This window comes from Hetaerina americana, unplaced genomic scaffold, assembly GCF_022747635.1.
Source record: "Hetaerina americana unplaced genomic scaffold, ioHetAmer1.1.p SCAF_5, whole genome shotgun sequence".
Taxonomy (NCBI): domain Eukaryota; kingdom Metazoa; phylum Arthropoda; class Insecta; order Odonata; family Calopterygidae; genus Hetaerina; species Hetaerina americana.
This window is the reverse complement of record NW_027287095.1, coordinates 49,619,848-49,641,636: the sequence shown is the minus strand read 5'-3', so window position 1 is coordinate 49,641,636 and position 21,789 is coordinate 49,619,848. Positions and strand designations below refer to the sequence as shown.

Sequence of the window (21,789 nt, the reverse complement as noted above, 5' to 3'; positions counted from 1 at the left end):
ATTCCGCAATTCGCCAATTTTTCAAATTCTCTGCAAACAATGCTCATATATTTTTTTCCTTTTCTTTTCAGCAGTTGACACCACCGGTGACCTGGGAGAGGAGTAATACAAGTGATAAGTGTGTCGCCTCTTTAAAGGCGCCCGTCCTGAAGATCACCACAGAAGAAATGGAGTGAGAGGGGGGAGGGGAGCGTGTATTTGCCATCCGCCCCTCCCCCGGGAAGTCTTCCGAATGTTGCATTCGCCTATGGAGATCGAGCCGTCAGCCTCAAACGTCTGAACGCTACGTGTCGTTTTAGACATAGCTTCTTTCCTGCACCTACGGCAACTGATTATAGCCATCCCAAACAATCCGTCACCATGGAAAAAATGTCGCCTTAAAAAAAAACATTTGTAAATGCTCATCATATTTTTTTTTTTTAAGTTTGCTCTTTTGATTTCTCTAGTCAGCACAAACATACGATTGGTTTCATTTGTTTTTATTCCGAATAAAACCAATTTCTCTAAACGTGTACATACATATTAGGAACATTAAACTGTGTAGTTAATTTTTTTAAATAGGTGATATAACAATATATGCATTGGGTTTTTTTAAGAGCTAGAATGAAGGCTGATTTTTACATTTGATATTCTCAAGTCATATTCCTTGAAATGGTTGTTAAATTTTTTAAAGAGGATATGAGGTTATTTATGTACATATATATAAATGTGTGATAGTGAGATGCGTCGCCACTTGGGGGCTAGCACGTCCGCGGCTTTAAATAAGAAGTAGGACTGAGATCACGTGGAGTAATGGTTCCTAAATAAGACAGCTTTTTAATGTATGTTAATCATTTTTACATTTTTTTAGGAGGAGACAGAGAAAAAAAAAGTATCCCTTAGATGGCCGCTGGTTCATTCTTGTCGTGCTATGATTGTTAAAAGCCCTCGTGTCGATGGTAAAAAAACGACTGTTTTTTCGTAATGTTATTATTATTATTCGTGTGGTTTGTTTGTCTGTTCCGGCTCGGTGCCGAAGCACGATGTCGTTTTTCGCACTGTGCTCTTTTTAAGAATATTCGGCGTCGCTCTGTTTCATCCCTCCCGGCGCCCGGTCGGCCAATGTTATTTTTTTGCCCCCCCTTTGTATTTAATCGCATTGCTCAACGTTTCCCACCAAATCCATCCGTCGCGCACGACACTTCTTCATTTTCACGAAAATATCACAGTCTTCCATTTTTCTTTGCCCGCACGCTTGCCGATTCAAGCTAATTTTCGCACGTCCAAACCCCCCCCCCCTTCCCTCCCCCTCACCGCACTGGAGTGGGTCATTGGTTTTGATGAGTGAAATGGTGGAGGGGGAGGGTGTGAGGGATTCACGAAAAATGGAAGTGCGGGCTCGGTGGTGACCCCCCACCCCTCCCCACAACCGTTCTCGACACGCTGCTAAGCTTTTATTCTTCTCTCCCACCCCTCCCCGTCCCCACGTCCTCCCCCCCCCGAATCGGGTGCCTCTTACTACGAGTTTGTGGTCCATACTCTTGCCGATAAAAAAGAAGAAAATAATTAGAATCTTTTGTAAATATTTGATAAATTTGTACATAATATATATTTGTGACATTGTTCAAAGGCTATCCCTCCCAAACAGAAAACAAATCCCTTAATTGTGTACTTGGAGAATGATTCTTTGTTCCACTGCCGAAAGTGCAGATCTGTATTTTTTTAACGCCTTGCCTTAATTATTTTTAAATGTAGAATGTGTCGCGGCTTTCTTTTCGTAATGGACACTGGTGTCATCGAGAAGGAGCTTTCATCATTGTTCATATCATTTTATTCATTGAAATGGAAAATATATTAAAAAAAGAAAATGAAATGTTTTTATTTGTCTATTACCCTAAAGATTCTCGATATTTTGTGAGTGAAAATATCACATCAAAGGAAAATCATGAATGAAATGGTCAACTGACTTCCTTTAGGATGTACTACATTGACAGGTCTTTTCTTACGTTCAATGCTATCTAATGTCTGTTAGCTTTCATGAAATAAAATGAGATAATGGTAAAAAAAAACCTCGAGTGTGAGGGAATTAGAATCCTTAAGTAATTTTAGTCTACGTAAATGAATTTATAATGCTTCAAATGAAACATTTTCAGATGAAATGGTGAAAAATGAATTTTTCAAATACTCTCTTTTTGGAATTTTTTCAAAACAAGGCCTAAATCACGAGTCTATCATATTTTCCTAATGATACTATCCACCATTTGCAAAATAGTGTTTTTCAATGCGCATATAGTCGAAATGGTAATTGCTAGTAAATGTAATTTGGAGGTGGCTGTTTTACAGCAATAGTAATGTCAAAATTGAGGATGACTAAGGTAAACAAATTGTAATACAGCACATGTTCGGAAGGTAAGTGTTATAAATTGAAACTAGCCGTGTTTTATATACATTTCAGATAGGATCTTTGTTGTATTTTGCAACCTTTACTAGCGCATTCATATGTTTACTCTGAAATTTCGCGGAATTCACCTCGTCTTCCATTCTAATATTAATATTTGGTAACCTACAAAATTAAGGTAGGGTGTGGATGAACACAGGCTGTAAACTTTTTTAGCCTCGCCTTACAAGAGATACCCCACGCTACAATAAACTCTGCATGTATTTCTATCCGTATGCATAACGTGTATTCACCACTACCTTATTCTTCTCATTGCAGAACTACATAAGTCTTTCTTCTATGTAATTTATTTTCCCCAACTGAAACTGCCCTCTGCTAATCCTATGTTTACTTTCTCCGACCACCTCCATCTAGTCGCCCATTACGATTAAGTCCTCCTTTCCTTTCACTGCATGATAACTTCTTACAGTTGCTCGTAGAACTCCATCCCTTCCATCTTCTAAATAGCTGGACCTCGGTATGTGCACTTGCATTATCACTGCATCGGTAGGCTTTCCATCTAACTTAATTATCAGAATTCTCTCGCTACAGAGCATCGGAATTAATATGACCAATTTGTCTAACACATATCATCCATATCTCAGCATCGGAACTAAAATGGGCAAAATATGTCAGAAAATCTACGGACCTTCAAAAAGAAACCGACCTCATCACACGAAAAGCGGGAAATATATAAATGAAAAAGGAGATGGTGAAATTTCGCGTCGATTAGACCTCAAATACGACCCTCCTCGCAAGGGTCTAATTTACAAATTTCTCAAGGCGGAGAGAAAAGCTCTCTCCCTGAAAAAACAGAAAGTGTCACATTATTATTGGAAATTCTCAACTAGGATTCGATAAAAGCACAGGGGTCACATGCATGACTTAAAACGATACATAAATACCGTTCGGGTTCAATAGTGAAACAGAATACGTCTAGCCTCTCATTGCAATTGCAAGTGAGAGCTAACCGCAAAGTTTAGAGTAACTCATCGCCGAATCAACCGATATGAGGAATTCTTTTGCTTTTGGGCTAATAATTTGTGAATACGGTAGTACAGGTAATCAAGTGCGAGGTTTGTTCAAAACGTATCACGACTTTTGTGTAGAATGATCTGGTACTTTCCCGGCGAATAATGTTTTCCAAGATTATTCGGGTCTCCCACCGGGTCCACGTTCGTAGGGTTGCCGACGTTTCGATGGCCGAGTCGTCCATCGTCTTCAGGGCATGTCGGTACTCAGGTTTGGCCGCCTTATATAGTCTGGTCGGGAGGTCAGGTCACGTCTGATTGGTCGGACGCTTTCCCCCTCTTGTTTTGCCTTATGTTCCTCAAAATGGGTTTCCACGCATTACTGAGGGAGTATCCGCTGTCTCGGTTAATGGATTTGTTTTCGAGCCGGATCGCTATTGCTTCCTTAGTCAATCTTTCCCAGAATTTTTCTTCTCGGCAAAGGACCCTTGTCTCCTCCCACCGAATGCTGTGGTCGGAGATGATGCTGTGCTCTGCAATGGCCGATTTCTCGGGTTGGCACAGTCTGAGGTGTCTCCGGTGTTCTTTTAACCTTGTAGCGATGGTCCTTCCGGTCTCTCCCACGTAGACTTGGCCGCACTCGCAGGGTATTCGGTATACTCCCGGGGTCATGAGGCCACAGGGGTCCTTTGCCCTTACTAATTCGTCCCTGAGTTTGTTACAGGGACGGAAGTAGGTGTCGATGTTGTACCTCTTCAGTATTCTCGTGACCTTCCCCGAGACCGTGGAGACAAAGGGTAGACCCGCCCTTGCCAGTGGTTTTGGATCGGCTTCCTTCGGTGTGGAGGCCCGCGGCTTGACGGTCCTTTTTAGAGCCAAGGCGATTTCTCTCTCGCTGTAGCCATTTTGCCTGAAAGTCTTCTTAAGGTGCAGCAGCTCCTTGTGAAGACTTTCTGTGTCAGATATTGCTCTTGCTCGGTGTATAAGCGTTGATAGAACCGCCATTCTCTGGGAGGGGTGATGGTGACTTCTTCCGTTGAGGTAAAGGTCTGTGTGCGTCGGTTTGCGGTAGACGCTATGTCCCAATGGACCCGGTGGGAGACCCGAATAATCTTGGAAAACACGACTTTTGTGTGTTTCCAAAAATTATTTATTTATTCATGAATATCTATTTTGTCCCCTTCAAAGTAATCTCCATTAGGTGTCATTCCCTTGTGCCAACGTTTTTTCCAATCCTCGAAGCATTTCAAAAAATCATATTCTGTGATCTTGTTCAGCTCCTCCTACGATGCAGTCTTTATCTCGTCAAGCGTAGCGTTGCGTCGTCCTTTCATGGGCCTCTTCAGTTTCGGGAACAAGAAAAAGTCACTGGGGGGCAGATCTGGGGAATACGGTTGCTGCGGCATCATTAGTGTGTTGTTTTTGGCCACAAATTCGCGCACAAGTAACGATGTGTAAGCAGGGGCGTTGTCATGGTGCAAAAGCCAATTTTTATTCTTCCACAAATACGGGCGTTTGTGGCGGATTGCTTCGCGCAAATTGCGCATAACTTGCAGTTAATATTCCTTATTTACCGTTCTACCCTGTGGCAAGAACTCATGATGCACCACGCCCCTGCAATCGAAGAAAACTGTGAGCAAAACTTTCACGTTCGACCGAACTTGGCACGCTTTTTTCGGTCTTAGCTCGTGCTGCAGCTTCCATTGGGATGATTGAGCTTTAGTTTCCACATCATAACCACAAACCCATGATTCGTTACCAGTTATGACCCTCTGGAGCGAATTTGAGTCGTTGCGGACAGAGTCCAATACCTCATTAGCAAAGTTAATGCGTTGCTGTTTTTGGTCGAAATTGAGCAATTTTGGTACGAATTTCGCGGCGACCCGTGTCATGCTCAAATCATTGCCCATGCCCATTCACAAGCTAAAACACGTCCAAGCAAAACAGTTGTCAACAATCAACTGAACATTCAAAATGGCCGAACTTTTCAGCATAAGTGAGAGACATAAGTACCAATATAACGCCACAAAAAAACGTAAAATCAAATATACGTAACCGAGAGAAATTCAAAATTCGCGATACTTTTAAACAGACCTCGTATAACGATTTGAACGACCGAAAAGAAATGATCCGTAATGCTGATAATCACTAATTATTCTAATAGTTGATGTTTAAATACCCATGCCATAATGGTTAGTTTAAGGGTTAGATTTTTAATATCGTGTGAAGTAGCCTTATTTACGCAATATGAGTTGTACTTTCCCCTCAACAATTAAAGCAACCTGATAACTGTCTTATTACTGTGACGACATTCTCATTTATTTTATCCTCTTCGATCGACGAGTTTCATTTTCCCAAGGGGCCTATCGGAAAGGTTGTGAAGCTCTGTCTACCTTTTAAAAGGTCCATGGCCTCGGTGGCGCAGGACACGTTCCTCTGCCCTGTTCCCCTCCCGCTCCGTGGTTCACTTGAAAGCGACCTCCCTCCTTCGCTCTCTCCTCCTCCCTCATCTACCACCCCAACTCCGTCCTCGTTCCTTCCAACTTCCGCCTCGGGTCACCGAAATCTATTTGCACCAACTTCTCCTCGTTTGATTCCCATGCCAACACGTATCCCTGTCTCGGTCATCATTTCTGATGGTTTGGCATTCACCGCACTTTCTTTTATCGACAGAATTTACAACATGGCTAACTCGTTTTAATAGGATTGAAAAAAATATATTTTTTAGATTTCATGACCGGTTCCATTTCATAAATGTCGTACTGTACAACATTTTTCGTGAAATATACAAAGTTTTTTGTTCTAACCCCAAAATGAGATTTCAAATCAATTATCCTGAATATCAGAGTACAATATTATAGTCAGGACAGATGTATTAGGTTCCGTTCGCTCCCTACTGTTACACCTGCGCGTCCTTCTAGTCCATTCTCTATCCTTTCGACCTCACCTCGGTAAATTCCTGTCATGCTCTTGTTCGCAAGTAAGAAAATGTAGTATCCCTGCATTATTATTCTGGGTCTTTAAACTTCCTTTCTCGAGTTAGATACAAAATTTTTCATCACTATTTTCCACGTGAATTTAGAAATCATCAATATTCAAGCAAGCCCCTGCACGCGGTACACCCTAATGTTTGCCGGATGATTTTTCTGTGCTTTGGTAGTGAATTCGTTTGTCCGCATAATCTCTTATTTCTCCCCCCCCCACGTACTATCACTTCTATCCCTATTTAATTATAATATTTTAGACTACGCATAGATTTTTCAGTTAGAATGGATCGTAGTAAAGGAAACATGATCAATAGAAATTTTACGAGCACTAAAATCGAAATGGATGAAATAATTAGATTTTTATGCACTTATTTGGACAGTAGTTTTTGAAAAAATGTAGCATTACAAACCTGAATGTGCATCAAAACGGATAACAGATTCCAAGCGTACTCTATTCGAAATGATCCAGCTCGATAATGTACGAAATACGATGTAATGAAATAAACCTTTATAACACAGCATAGCGGAACAGATGAGAACTTTGAAATATCCTTTTAAAATTAATTTTCTACGTAAATGCTGATTTAATTATTCGTTTACTCCTTTTATCCTGGCTTGACCAATTGAAGTACATTGCAGGATACCTATAAAATATGATTTATTCATATAATACAAGTTGCTCTTCAACTCATTGTAAAAAATTGATTTGGCTGTGTTTTGATTTTCTTCATCTCTGAAGTCAGTACAGAAGAGACATTATGAACGCTTCTGGACTGCCAAGTTCTCAAAATAGATTCCAATTAAATTAAAAGTTTTTGTAGGACCGTTACAGTGTTAATAATGCGCGGCTGAAAATATTGCCCTGCAAATGAAATTCATGCTCCATTTGTATCATGTGACGTATTTACGTATTTACCTGTGTCACAAGCAAGTAAGGAATTGCATTTTCCAAAAGACTTTCATGGATGCTACATGAAAATTTTTGGAAAAGGCCTTTTATAAATTGTTATCATAGTTTTCAGAAAACGATTTCAAATGATTTCCCAGCGTTCTTCGGTATTGTATGTAGAATGGAAGAGCCTCTATCTCATATTTTTCAATGCAGAGGCGATTATGTAGTCACAATGCAATTCCCGAACGGGTTAAGTAATACCAAAGCATGCCTTAATTGCAATTAAAAATTGAATCACTTATGAGTGTTGCTTTTTGTCGTGTTTGTTAGCGTTAATGGAACTCATTATATGAACATATATCGGCATGTTTTAATGCGTTTCTTCCTATAATCTATGAAGGCCTGTCGTTTTCGTCGCAACTTGATAGAGCTTCATTATGAAAAGTGAATAATAGTAACTTTGTAAGTTCCAATGATTTTTATGTTAAAATGGACCGCTTTCGTCGAATAGTCGACATTATCCTTCTCATCATCATCTCCAGTGATGTCGACCTTTCGACGAAAGCGGTCGAATTTAACATAAAAATCATTGGAACTGACAAAGTTAACTAAGGTCTTTCCAGGAAAAATCCTAACATGAAGGTAAATATTTTGAACTAATTTTATATGCATTGTGACATTAATCACATCTAATTCGTACCACTAAACGCCACACTGTTCGCTAAATTGCATTGCATAGCATTAAGCATTGCAGTAATACCTGTAGCATTGAGTTGTTGCATTATGCTCTAAAATAGTGAGAAAGTAAATTTGACATAATTAAATTTCGTTTGCTTTATTACTTGAACCACTTATTTATCATATTTATTTCCCACCCCTTCCTCTTGCATTCTTCACCTCCGCAGTGCAGTATAGCAATATAGGTATTTATTAATTTTGCTAATTGTTTATCGACTAATGATGAGTATATAACTATCATACAGTGCTTAGCGAAAGCTGACGTAATTGATCAGTGGAGTTCCCAACCTTTCTCAATATACGGGCTCTTTATCTTCAGCAAAAAAATCCAACCTACCCTCATATACGCATTTTCCGCGTAATTGATTACCAAAAGCAAATATTGGCTTAACTTATCGCAAAACGGAATATTTGCATTTTTGACTGAGCACCGATAAGTAACGGTATTTACGTAGCATCCTCCACTGTAGTTCCATGCATGGAGAACCATACCACTCAAGTTGGGAAAGTCTACTTTTCTTGCAATGAAGAGGAAGAGTTGAAATTTGAGGAAAATCGAGGATGGAATAAGTGCAAGCAAAAGTAGTCAAGCGAAGTTATGCGAGAGATGAGAGGAAGAAGAGACTAGCAGGGAAGATAAAAGAGCAGTAAGTTGCAGAAAAATAATCTCAGGGTTGCATTCCATTGGCGTTTTGCCTCAGCTTCGCCCCGATAATGCTTAAGTTCACCGACCACTCATACGCTTGAATATTCTCCAGTGCGCGTCATTCCACCGCCGAACCTACGCCGACGCTCTTCGTTTTTCTTTCCATCTTTTTTTCCATTTATCTTCCGAAACAGATCCTTAACGTTACCTTCTTCCTTTAACAAGTAAGATTACAGATCCCGAAGGCTGGTTGGGATAAAGCTTGCCTATTACTGAGCCCTTTGGTTTCAGAAATATTCCCTTTGCTACGTGTGCTTTCCCAGGGAGATCTGGCATCCGAAATAAAATGTTTTTCAGGCTTGAGTGAATCTGAGGGGGCCCACAGGAGTCACTCAGATTTTAAATCAGCAGTCGTGGGTCTGTCCCATTCTACTTTTTCTTGTCCCTTTTAATGAAAAGTGGAACGCCTCACAACTTTGGGCGTCATCTTCAACCGAGTCAACCACTTCACACTTCATACCTGTACCTGAAGTCCTTTTTCATTCGAGCCTATAAAATCTGAAATGGCATTCCAAACAGAAGAAAATTGTGCACTAAATGCATTCAAAGAGCGACTGGCTACAATTCCGCGCGAATGATGATACCTCTAATTAAATTATCGACGCGAACGGTTTAATGCAAGCGTAGACTGAGGGTACGCGAGCAGATAGGGCAACAGGAAATTAATAACTCGTGGGGACATATCATTAATATTATAATGTACACCCTCAATTTTCTGATGCATGTTTTGTGATAAGTTTTATAGATTATCATTTTATTTCAGAAACTTTATGGCGTTTAACTATGAATATTTTAAGCATGGATTATTATTATGACATAGTAGGATTATTGTAAAGACCAATTATAGACTTCGACCGATATTCGCGAAAATGGGTTGGTGAGAACAAATACCTTGGATATTGAACGAACGGTCAACGTCCTTTTAACGGGTGTGATCACCTGTGTAGACCTGTATCCATTAAATATTAATGAGCTGGCGATGTAATATTATTTATGAGTTTGACACCAATATGCTCTGGTATTTGAAATATTCGTTTTTTTATACTCCTTACTATTTGAAGCACTTGTATAATTCAAGAATTAATATAATATTATTTATGAACTGCAGTCTTTCCTGCCCATTCTTATCTAGATAATGAAGATTTGGGCATGGTAGGGGAAAAGAGAAGGCTGTCGGAGAAGTTTGAAAGGGGCAGGACAAGTGGACGTACGAGATACTTCGGTATCAGAATATGGGCTGCTGAAAACGGTGAGATAATGCTGGGAAAGCAAGGTAGAGGTAGGAAAAGAATGGAAATATTGGATGCAATCAAGGTAGATGGAAAGTATACAGAGCTAAAAGATGGTTATTGTGATATGCAGTATGGGGTTCAAGGTTTTTGCGCCATGTTAGTACGAGTACAGTGGTATGTGGTGTCCGCATCTATTAATAATCTAACTTAAGCCGGGAGACTGCTCGTACTGCAAAAAAATGTGCATATTTTTATATTTTAGACTTTGTTTTTCCCGCGGGGTACCGAACTTCATTCTTTTCTGTTCTATTGGCTTCCTATCCTTTCTCCGCCTTTCTCCAACCCCTCTGTTCTACTCCATTCGCCCGTTCCTACATCTCCCCCCCCCCCGCACCTTCATCTTACCTGTCCGCCGCCGTTTCGCCCCTACTCACCTGACCGTGGGGGAGGAGGGGGAGAGAGAGTCATATTCAAGCAGCTCGCGCTCGGAAAATAAAAGACTCCTCCGCTAAATCTCTTCCTCTCCTATTTCTCGACGCCGAGCCAACCAGCACTATATACTTCAAGCCTTTCACGGTCCGGGGGATTGAACCGAGGAATTCCGCGCAAGAAAACCGCTGCGCAGCTTCCAACGCTACATAAAGTCTCAAAAAGGTTCCCCACGTTAAAGACCTCTTTTTTCCTCAACGGCGAAGTAATCCCGTGGAATGGATGCGCACGTCGGCATTCAGACTTAATTGAGGAGCTTCTCGCGCCGTTGGTGGTTCAGGATCTTCACCCAATCTGCGTTTGTTGCAACCCTTAACCGCCAAGAGAGACTTTTTTTGGGATGAGAAGATGAAACGATGGCCGGCTGCGAGCGTACTCACTCCTCATATTTTAAGAAAACGCAAGAACTTGGTTCACCATTCCTTGACTTAGAGAAGCCGGCTCTAATTATTTCCACTGCGATTCGAATAACTGCACATTTAGAAAAAAATATTAAATCATCGACTATGAAAAATGGTATTAAAAACAATAATAAACAAATTTATCATTTGTTGTTGATATATTGTGAAAAATACTTCTATAATTTTCTTTAATTTTAAATATACCTATCCCATCCAAGTGATTTCTTGCTTTATTTTCACCATTAACATGAATTTATGGAGGGAATGTTACGCAAAAATTCTTAAGAGCAAATATATTTGATAAAAAGCTAAATGTTCATTAAAACTTTATTTTAAAGATGCAATTGATTGTTTATAAGTCTTTATTTCAAATAAGACTAGTTAAAATATACAAAGTTATAATTGTAAAATATTAATTTTTATTTCATTAAAAATTAAAATTAATCCTTTCATTGTGATATTCTATAACATTGCTGATACTTCCAAGAGTGAGACATCATTAGCGTGATAGAATTCTCTGTCGTCATTCCTCTTTAGACATCCTCCTAACCCATTTTATTTTTACATCACCGCTTCATATACGTAGATTTTCTTTAATGCCTCATGAATTCATGCAGTAGAGTCATTTTCTCTTCTAAGTAAAGTCGAAAAAATCAATATAAATAAAGAAACTTGGTAATGTTTGAAAGCGGTGCTCGAACTTTACGCTAAGTCTCGAGGGTGAATTATGCACTCAATTTGCTTGGGACGAGCGGGATGGGGAATGCACTCGGGAGAGACAAATATAAGGTTGAAGAAAGAGAAATGGGGGACTTCGAAAAAATATTTTAGTTCGTTATAGTCACGCTGGAGCGATTCGCATAAGTACACCAACTCTCCTTCAGAATTCCGAACACCACCCCCCTCCCCCATAGACAAACGCTCGTCTTCCCTTCTTGTTCCTTACTCTTCCACTCGAAAAAATTCACCCTTCTCCCCCAAACCCCTTAGCCAGCCACCTTTCCTCATCTTCGGCTCGCCTCACTCACCCGCCCGACCATCTTCCATTCTCCATTCTCTCTCTGCTTTTCCCTCTCCTCCCCTTCCCCCAAGCAATCTCCCCTCCCCCCTACCCGGTCAATCTGTCAACCAAAAAGACGAAGAAGGAGGGAACAGAGCCACGAGGCACCACCTTATTCCCCGGTGCTTACTCAGGTCGCCGATTGCGGCGTCCCGATCGGGAGGTGATGGTGATGGCGCCAGGAAAAGTTTTCGTGGAGATGGAGGTTTTAGGAGGTGGGTTGGAAGGGGTCGTCTCAGGGCCCGGGGGTCAGGAGGAGGGGGAATGCGAGGTGTTGGGATGGAGAAATTTCGGACTTCGGCTTATGCCCGAGCCCGCGAGCGTGAAATTCGAAGTGAACCCGGCGCCACGGACGTTGAAGAAGAATGAAATATTATACAAGTCACTCTACGTGAGATCTCGCGCCTGGCTCCCATCCCCCTCTCCCCCCCCCTCCCAATCGGAGAGTGCCATCGCGTTTCCCAAGTGTTGTGATCGCTTCTCGGAAGTAGTATTTGAGGAAGAACACCCTTTTGGAGTATCTAATTGGCGAATTCGATTAACGAATTTTTAAATATCCACCAACGTGTGAAATGAGTCTTTGTAACCTTTTTCCAAGAGGAAAGATAAATTTACACATCCGAATGCCCATGCGATTTCTCTTGATTGCTCTCACCCCTTTACCTCAATAAGGGCAAGGACAACCGCACACGTATTTAATTCCGCCGTAAGTGGAGGTGTATTTACGTGGAGATTGAGGAAAAACTTGTGAAAGCGAATAACACACATCTCTTTTTTAAAACCAGAACCTATCCTTACAAACTTGCGGCAGTTTATAGTTTCTCTTCATGAAGAAGTCTGTATTGATTCTATATTTTATTCTATAGAAATAATTACTCGATCGCATTGGAAAAAGGGATTCGTTCGTCCACTATTGTACGTGTAATAAGGGCATCCTGGACAATATGAGGACGAATAAAATCAGAGAAATAAACCAGAAGGTTGGTTTAACAGGTGACAGTAGAGTTCACCTAATACTAAGTCCAGTATTTTGTCACATTTGTCAAATTCACGCATCAGGGAATGATGGGAGGCTGCAGTTTCTTTCCCTATGCTGTCTGTTCTTTGCTGGGATAAGGAAAATCTCATAACTTGGGTGAAACTGTAGGTTCACAGAGTGTCACCGAGAATCTAACCCCGTTCCTCCGATCGGCCACCCAGCGCTGTATTAACTGAAATTCTCCTACAGGAAGAAGGAATGGCTGAACCAATTAAAATCGTTTAATTTTGAAGAAAATATGCAATTTTCACTCTTTCAAGTGATAACCCATTCACTTCTTTTTAGTATTATTGTATGCATTCCATTATCTGATAAATCCACCTCTACTAATCAACCTACCCATACCTAATGGCACAAATGACCTGAGCTGTCGGTCGCTTCCCTTAAAAACTACTATAATTTCAATTATTATATGCACTCACCATGTTCCTGTTCCATCAAGTCGGAAATTAAGAAACGGAATACAGGTCACCAATTAGAAATGGTCCATCGTTTACACTATACTCGTAAATAAGTTATTCCATTCCCACTTATACAGCAGTCTACAGGGTTAGGGAAGGTTTCATAATTGGGTTAGGGTAGGTTTATTGACGGGGTTCTTGTAGGTTTATACTGTCCACTCCCACTAGTGCCGTTGAAAAAATGATGTAATTTTAGAAAAGTCCTGGCTGCGATAAGTCATGAAATGGGCAAATGGATGTTGAGTTATGTACTGTTCTTTACTGCACTTTTCAGGCGGATTGATGCATGCGCGAAGTTTCTTTAGTTTCAATGTGTGTACTGAGGAGACCGTCTCTTGATGGTATAATGACATCACAAATTATGTATCGGTATTTTTATCAAACAATTTACTTTTCTATGCATTGGATTACTACACAATAAAGCCATCGTTTCATAACACGATTGGTTTCGATGAATACTGTCATAATCTTTGAAAAATATGTTTGGAAGCTAAGCACATGTGCTAAGCTCTAGAAAATATTTGGGGAGATTAAAATTTGATATCCTGGCACACTTTGGAAGCTTCCGTTATAACCCTGAATGCACAGTTGTCGATAAACAGTTCATGACCGACTATATCAAATTGCGTCTTTCAATATTACGTGCCTAGAAATCCTGATGGAGACATATTATTGGCCACTGGAATATACCTAACTTCACACCATACACAATGACTCATCCATATAGTCACTCTCCACTTCCCAATTCATGGCTAAATGTCCTCCTGTGGAACATATTTCTCCGAGATGAGAGAGGATGATGCTTACCATTTTAACAGCGTCTTCATTGGTTATGACGTTGTTTGTCGAAAGCGATAGTGTTCTCCAAAATTTTTTTTCGGAAATTACAGTGTTCAAAAAAACTTTTTATTTAAGTATCTTTGTCTTCCGTCTTCAAAATAATTCATTTACTCGCTCATGTCACTTGAATAGAATGACTGCATTCCGAATTGTTGCATTCGTTGAATGCACGTGTACTTAGACCAAAAGTACGACACAGATTATGTCGTTTGTAGCAGAGCATGGAAGAAGAAGAACTAACTACAAAAACTTGGCTATTCGTAATATTTCCCTCAATTCTGCTCATATTCTTTTTTTAGTTATTTTCGACTCACTTCGTGCGTGAAATAAATCAGAACTTTAGTTTTGTGTTTTGCAGATGATTAAACAATTATTTTTTTAAAGTCCTTCGGTGTAAAATTATTCATAAGACGAAATATTTTAAAAATTATGAAAAATAATATTTATATTAATTTAAAAATAGTTTTAATGTTAGTGGAAGATTCCACGAAATCATAGTCTTTTCCTCTTACAAATAATGCACAAATCCCGCAGCTTTGATCTACTTCCACATGGTATCTTGCAAACCTTGAAAACTGAGTTATTCTTAATAATTAGTTTTCATATATATGTAAAATTATTCAAATAGTGCAGATCATGATAATCACAGGCGCATGCGTTAAGGAAGCTAAGTGATACATACTTTGCTACGCATAAGGAGAGATAACTAACAATAAGGACAACAAGCAGTGGTTAGGTGACTTAATTAGTGCATACACGTACTAGGCTACATAGAATGAAAAATACTTTTCCTCCACCACGCTGTCACTTACAGTTGTCAGTGTAAGCTGTTGCTTACATTGCTGTTAATCTCTTATTGCTCGTGGGCGAAATGACATCTTAAATCTGACAGTTTTGAATTTGATATCATTAATCTCATTGTCATGATCTCGCAGAACGATGATATTTATTATGGATTTTCGACTTCATTTATGAAGAGACGTGCTCCAAATTGTGCAAGAGATTTAAATTTTGATTAAAGTTTCACCCCGTTAGTGATTCTCAATCTAGTTCCTCTAATAATCTTGATATGACACTAAATTTGCCATGACAACGTTTTAACATTCTACCTCCTCTACGCTGCACGCGATCTTTCGGCATTCAATCCGAATTCATGAGAATGCCATAATACTTGAAATCTTATCAAAATGAGGCCCAAATAGTGAAAGAAAGTTCTACTCTTTAACCTTCTCGCTACATTTCGCCAATACTCCTCTAATAAATCCTAATTTTTGTTAGTTTATCCAAATATTCCACATGTATTTTTTACACAGGAGAGATTGTAAGGGCAACGCCTAAGTATTTAATCTAGTTTTACTTCCTATTTCAGTATTTCTGATGAAATAGGCGTTCGGGAGGGTAACAATCTATCAAACAAATTCATCACTCTACACTTTTTGTCAAGCATAATTAGCTCTAAAGTATTCTGATGCAAAACTGAATTTCGAATTGCCTCAGTTACTATTCATAGGTATTCGTCTAACTCTCGTAAGAGATAGAAATGAGCCAAGCATGAGCGTGTGTGCAATACATCGGAACACGTTTCAATGAAGCCTTTAATGTGGAGAAGTAGGAATGTTTTTCCGTTGAAACGGCAACTTCTCTTCGCGAGGAATAAAGCCTTCTAGTTCTGGAGTGACTTCCTGGGCGATGGAAAAATCTCTAGCAAGGAAGAGGTCGGCCGTTTTCAGTGGCAACGGTCGTCACCAGTTAAAGCGGCCGGTTGGTGGCCCGTTGAACTCTGCGAGATTCGAAAGTTCGATGAATAGGTTCTGATTCCAGTCACGGCGACCACTAAGACTATTAATTTCCTCCGGCCGTCTCCAAAAAACGCCTGAAAACGTAAAAGGAAATTTTGGGATAGAGAGCTTAGGATGTAGCTCCATCTTAATCGGCCCACATTCTCAACGTCCTCTATCCACAGCAATGATGGCTAGCCCTACAAAATTTCCTCGGCCGTGAAGGCGATTTCAAATGGGCACCTAGCTGTTTCTTAACATGAAAATTAATCGTCTTCATTTCACTGCTGATCGCGAAGGCTCTTTTGTTGAGCTAGTTGTTTTACCATTCTTGTTTCTCAAAATTCTCATTATTTAAAACCTGAGAGGATTATTTCTGAAATCGCAGATTACTATTGTTGATTATTTCGTACATTTACTGGTATTACTTGAATTTCGGTAGTTCCAATCAATTTAATATTTTAAGTATGCGATTGCATATTTCATCTCATTTGACACATTTAATGTTTTTTAAGGAAGACTCCCGTTGAATGAGAGCACTTAGTCAATCAGGTACATGAGAATTAAACTGACTAAGTAGATGGCTCGAAACTTAAATCATATAATGCCATACATTTGTTCAATTTCAATGGTCTCTCTTTTGTGGTGGCATTCAAACAAAAGCAGAACTATGTTCTGAAAATTACTGCAACACAACGTAACCGTTCCAAAAACGTATCTACGTAAAAGATCCCGTTTTAAAACTATATGGTGCAAATTTATTTAGCTAGCAATATTTTGACAAACTAAGAACAACAGTGGAGGTAAAATAAGTAATTACTCTGCTATTGATTGCTATTTTTGTCACAGAGCTAGTTACAGCAGTTCATAATTCTGAGAACGATCAATAGCTATACCTATCAAATATTTTCCAATGTATTTATACCTAATTTCTGACAGTAGTGATAGTTTCACTTGTTGAATTCCATGGAAACCTTCAGCTGGTTCTATGCATGGAACAGTGACATTTAATGTTCTCAAGAATCACTCGGCGGGCTGAAGAAGCGTAAAATTGAAGTCTCCATGCAACTTTAAATATAAATAATAGTAAACATTTGGGGAATAATATTTAATTAACTGAAGACAGGTATTAGGTACCCTATAGAGGGGATTGATCTTTAAAACATTAACTGCAAAAACACGACCTAATGAATGCTTACGAGCAATGAAATGTTAATCCATATAATCATCATTCCAGAGTAAGAAGGAACGTGTTATCCAGTTGTGACCAAAAAAAATATTAGCCATATTTTTTTGGCCATACTTTAATGCCTTAGGAGGGAAACTAATTGTGAGTGTATGAATCATAAAAAAGGATATAATATTAAGAAATTAATTCTAAATGACTAATGTCATGGTTTCGATATTATTTCTCACGGACTTTCAAATAGCTGTGGATTGCTTCAGTTCAGAACCAATAGATTTGGATTAAAACCGATTCAAATTGAAAACTCAAGGTAGAGAGTATGTTGAAAATCAGTTCGGTATCCGAATGTTTCCAAAAGCCTGTGGGTGATCATGACATGACTTCCACCACACCCAATCGAGATGGAAGTCTTCGAATCGTTGGTGGCAAAGGTGGTGAAGATCGTTTCAAAGATTGCTCCTCGTCGTCCCGCGGGAGTTACCCTTAATTTTCTGAAATCATGGGGAATTCGGTCTCGCAAACGGCGTATCGTGCCGTTTCCCCCGAATGGGAATCGCCTCACGGAAACCCGTGACTGAAACGAGGAGAGCGCGGTCGCCCGACGCTCCGCGAGAGTATGAAACGAATTGACCGGCAAAGGAGTTGAAAGCGTCGTCGCATCGGGAGAGGAAAGGGGGTTGCGTTGGGGGGAGGAGAGGGGGTGGATGCGGGCGGAAAAAGAAGGCGAGTTTGCAGTCAACTCTTATCCAAATGGTGTGGCGCTTGGAATCAGGTGATGCGCTCCTTGGACCAATCAGGGAAGAGGTTTCCGTTGGGGGGACTGAGGCGTGGGGTTTGAGGAGAGTTACCAGGTGAAGTGCGGGAGGCATAAATCAGGTGAAGGAATCCTCATTCCTCTCCTCCCTCCTCCTCCTCCTCCCCTCACTCTCCTCCATTCCCCTATCCTCTCTCTCTCACCCCCTTCGTCCCTCAAAACTTTCCCGTTCCATTCCTCATCACCATCGCCTTGCTCCTTATCTGTACACCTCCCACCCAAACATTCTTGGCCCCTTTTTATGCCTCCAATGCTCAGGTTTTTAATCGTTCATTTGTCCCCGGTGTGAAACAATTTTTTTGTTTCCTTCGTTCCGCTACAATGGTATTTATTTCAAAAAAATCTATTCCGTGCAGTTCAAAAGTTTTAAATAACTATAACATATGTTTGAAGCGAATCGTTTTATTTTTAAACGTTTTATGGGGCGGGTTCACGTTTCTTTTGCCATTTAAATGTTACATACATCAATGCATGTTATAATACTACGTACGTATAACATTTAAATCAGAATTGGGAGGAACTTTGAAATTTCATTTCGAAATACCATTTAAAAATCACTATTACCATAGGACAGTTATCAATGTAAGTGTACACTGCAGAGTATTATCTCGAACGTAGTATTTTTTTTAAAGAAAGCAGCCCGTTTTAAGAAGGAAAGAAGATCAAACACCCAAGATTCCTTAGAATAAATTTCCTAATTATCCTGCGTCGGTTATTCGGAATATTATGTGAACTTACTAAAGGGTCCGGAGCGGCTCAATCCTTTTCCAAGTCATGGTAATGCTTTCAATTAATGGCATGATTGGGTTAAGATCAAATGGAACAAAATGTGATTAAAGAATTAATTTATATTTTATACTATCCTTTCCTCTTATGTCGTCCATTTTTCCTTTGGTGGGTGAAACAGCTTCCTAACGCCATCTCCTGACCAAAGAATCGGGGCACTTGGTTGCATAAATTCCCTCGCAGATTTCAGTGTAAATTATGTTTCCTCGATAGCTTTAATGGTCGGAGCAGAGGCCCAGCAAGTCGAAAGGTCCGTCGTTCAAGTCCCGGTCAAGGAAATATTTTTGTACTCGTGATCTACTCGATTCCACCTGCCCCACCCTCTCTTGTGTTCGTATTTCATATGTGTTCCCATCCCTTTTCCTTATATCTATTTCTATATGTGAATGAGTATATGTTCGCCATGCGGCGGGTTTTCGTGTTTGAATGCGTGTGTATGTATATACTATGTATATTTTAAAACGCGAATTTTACTTGAAAAGTTTTCATTCAGATGGAAATGGATTGTCTCCAGGTTAAGAAAAATTACACTACCCTCAAACAAAATCATTTCACCTCCGAAGGTGAGGCACCGATTAAACGCATTACTTCCATAGCCCTTCTTTCTCCCTTCGACATTCCTCATTGTCCTAACCCTTCTCGTGGATTTTCCCCTTTCACCAAAGACTTCCTTTTCCTTTGAAGTCTTGCGGATTTGCTTGGCAACCATTAATCGCAATGGTTTTGTTTTAAATTTCCCCTAACATTTTCATTCCCGCCATACTTCCTTCGTTTCCATCAACGTGCTGAGATTTCTCTCCATCCCAACTAACCCCTTTCATTCGAGGCTGTGTTTCTTTACCTTAATTGTAATTGGTATATACTGATCGTTTTTCTTCTGCTCTCTCATTCGTAACCTCCTCTCATGTTGTTTTTTTACGAATACTTAATGAGTTAATTTTTGTCTCTTCAAATTTTCACTGCATGACACGTAATCAAGCAAGATTATCCTGAGCACTTTTCAGCCCCCAGACTAACCTAAATTTGCTATTTACCCTACTTCCTTTATGAATGAAATTCTCCTCTTATTTGCCTATGAGTGAATATTCAATTAGTCAATAACCGCATAGATATCGACTGTTCAGCAAAATTATTACTTTAAGAGGGATGAAAGTATCGTGAATACTGAACGAAAAATTCGAATCAAAATGGAGAGGAAATGATTTCGATTCTTATTTGGACTGCAGAGAGGAGATTACTTCAAACGGAGTACGCTGTTCGTCCGATGGGACGTTAAATTGTGGATCATTCGTTAAGAGTAGGCTAATGCCGACATCGGGTTTCTCTTTTTTTCTTCCCCCCTCTCCAAGAACATCCCAACCCATACGAAATTACCCTAATGGCATTGATTACATCAGTTATCCGTCGCTTCCACTAATCTCATCTATTGCGAGATCAAAGGAACCTAGAAAATGCAAGGTTGAGGGCTATGAGATATTATGGTCCCAGCATTTTTATGTCAAGGATCAAGCGGGTCTACTTTTTGTTTCGGTCTCTCCTGTTATACCGAAAAGGATAAAGTCGTTATAGATCGTTTCGATCGATCTCATTATACATATACTATATCTAAGTAAATTATATATATTCAAGTAAGACTGGATATATATATATATATATATATATATATATATATATATATATATATATATCCAGTCTTACTTGAAGAAGGCCTCTGAGAAGGTCGAAAGCTCAAACAATCTACATTATGAGTGTCCTTTTAAGTAAATGTTACTATTTTATTTGTGGCCTATTGTGCCTTCCAAATATTATACTGCTGGTGTGAGTGTTTCTATATCATATATATATATATATATATATATATATATATATATATATACATATTATATATATATATATATATATATATATATATATATATGTATTCTTCCCTTCCGTGAGTTCTATTATGTGCTCATAAAATCATTTTTTTATTTTTACTGTCGCCCAAAATTGCTCCATCATTTCATACTAAAAGTGCCAGCAACTTGATGCGGAGGTGTTGCCGCGTCGAAATGATCATGCACTGAGATATATAAGAGACCCTCGCCCATTGAATCTGCATCTCGTTCTCACAGAAGTCAAAGGCGATCGACCACCTACCTGACTTCGTTCTCCGTGCCCTTCGCAAATGCCATTTCCAGTTCGCTGTTCCCCGGTTAGCTCGCCTTTCGACTCCTCTTGTTTTTCTTTCCTTCCCGTCGCCCCGACGGCGATCGGGCTTTCTGCGACTCCGACGACGCTCTCCCGCTCGAGATAAATGAGCCATTCACATCTTCGCCCCTTTCTCTCGCTCCCTTCACTTTCCCACCTCCCTCAGTCCCCGAGGTTCCGGGTTGGAATCCCCGCGGAGGCAGACAATCGACGCACACCCCCACCACCCCTTTCTCTCGCCCCCCTTTGCCTCGTCCCGACTCCCGATCCCGTCTTTTATGCGAACGGGTCAAGCGTTGCACCCCGCCCAGGCATAAAGTGCGACCACTTGAAAGCGATTCATCCGTTCCTGGTTGGCAGCTCTATTAAGAAGGGTTTTGATTCGCACGCCCCCGTCCCCCGATAGGGGTCGTGCTTCGTGCCCCTCGCGCAATAAATTCTCTCGGTTTCGGAATCCTCTCTCAGTCCCCGAGCTACCTCACCACGATTGGCTCTCACCCTCGATAGTTGGTTCAGGCAGGGCGAAGGATCTATTAAATCAGAAACGGAGTAATGGCCACCGGAGGAATTTTCCAAAGGGTTTGTTTTAAAAATACGTTCATAAATGGGCACTTGTTTTGATCGCAGAAAAACTTCTCAGTTGCGGTTTGTATTTGGGCCGCACCTCTGCGACGTGGATTAAAAAAGGTTGACATTTAAAAATTGACTTCCAAAATTTTTGTCTCATGCGATTCATTGAAAAAACTGCACCTCGATCTAATTTAAAGTAATTTTAATTTCTTTTTATATTCCGTTGCGATTTA

The 21,789-nt window shown here is 40.0% G+C and overlaps 1 protein-coding gene across 5 annotated transcripts in view; it reads left to right on the top strand.

The window, feature by feature from the left end:
• Gbs-70E (Glycogen binding subunit 70E) overlaps positions 1-1,838 on the top strand; it is a 55,472-nt gene extending 53,634 nt beyond the window's left edge. For 4 of the 5 annotated variants that reach the window (XM_071591886.1, XM_071591882.1, XM_071591884.1 and 1 more), the window contains exon 4: positions 75-1,838. The gene's annotated coding sequence lies outside the window, so the exon portion shown is untranslated. Of the gene's footprint in view, positions 1-71 lie in introns of all 5 variants that reach the window. The other variant, XM_071591883.1, reaches the window with a different exon arrangement.
• Positions 1,839-21,789: the final 19,951 nt, after the last annotated feature.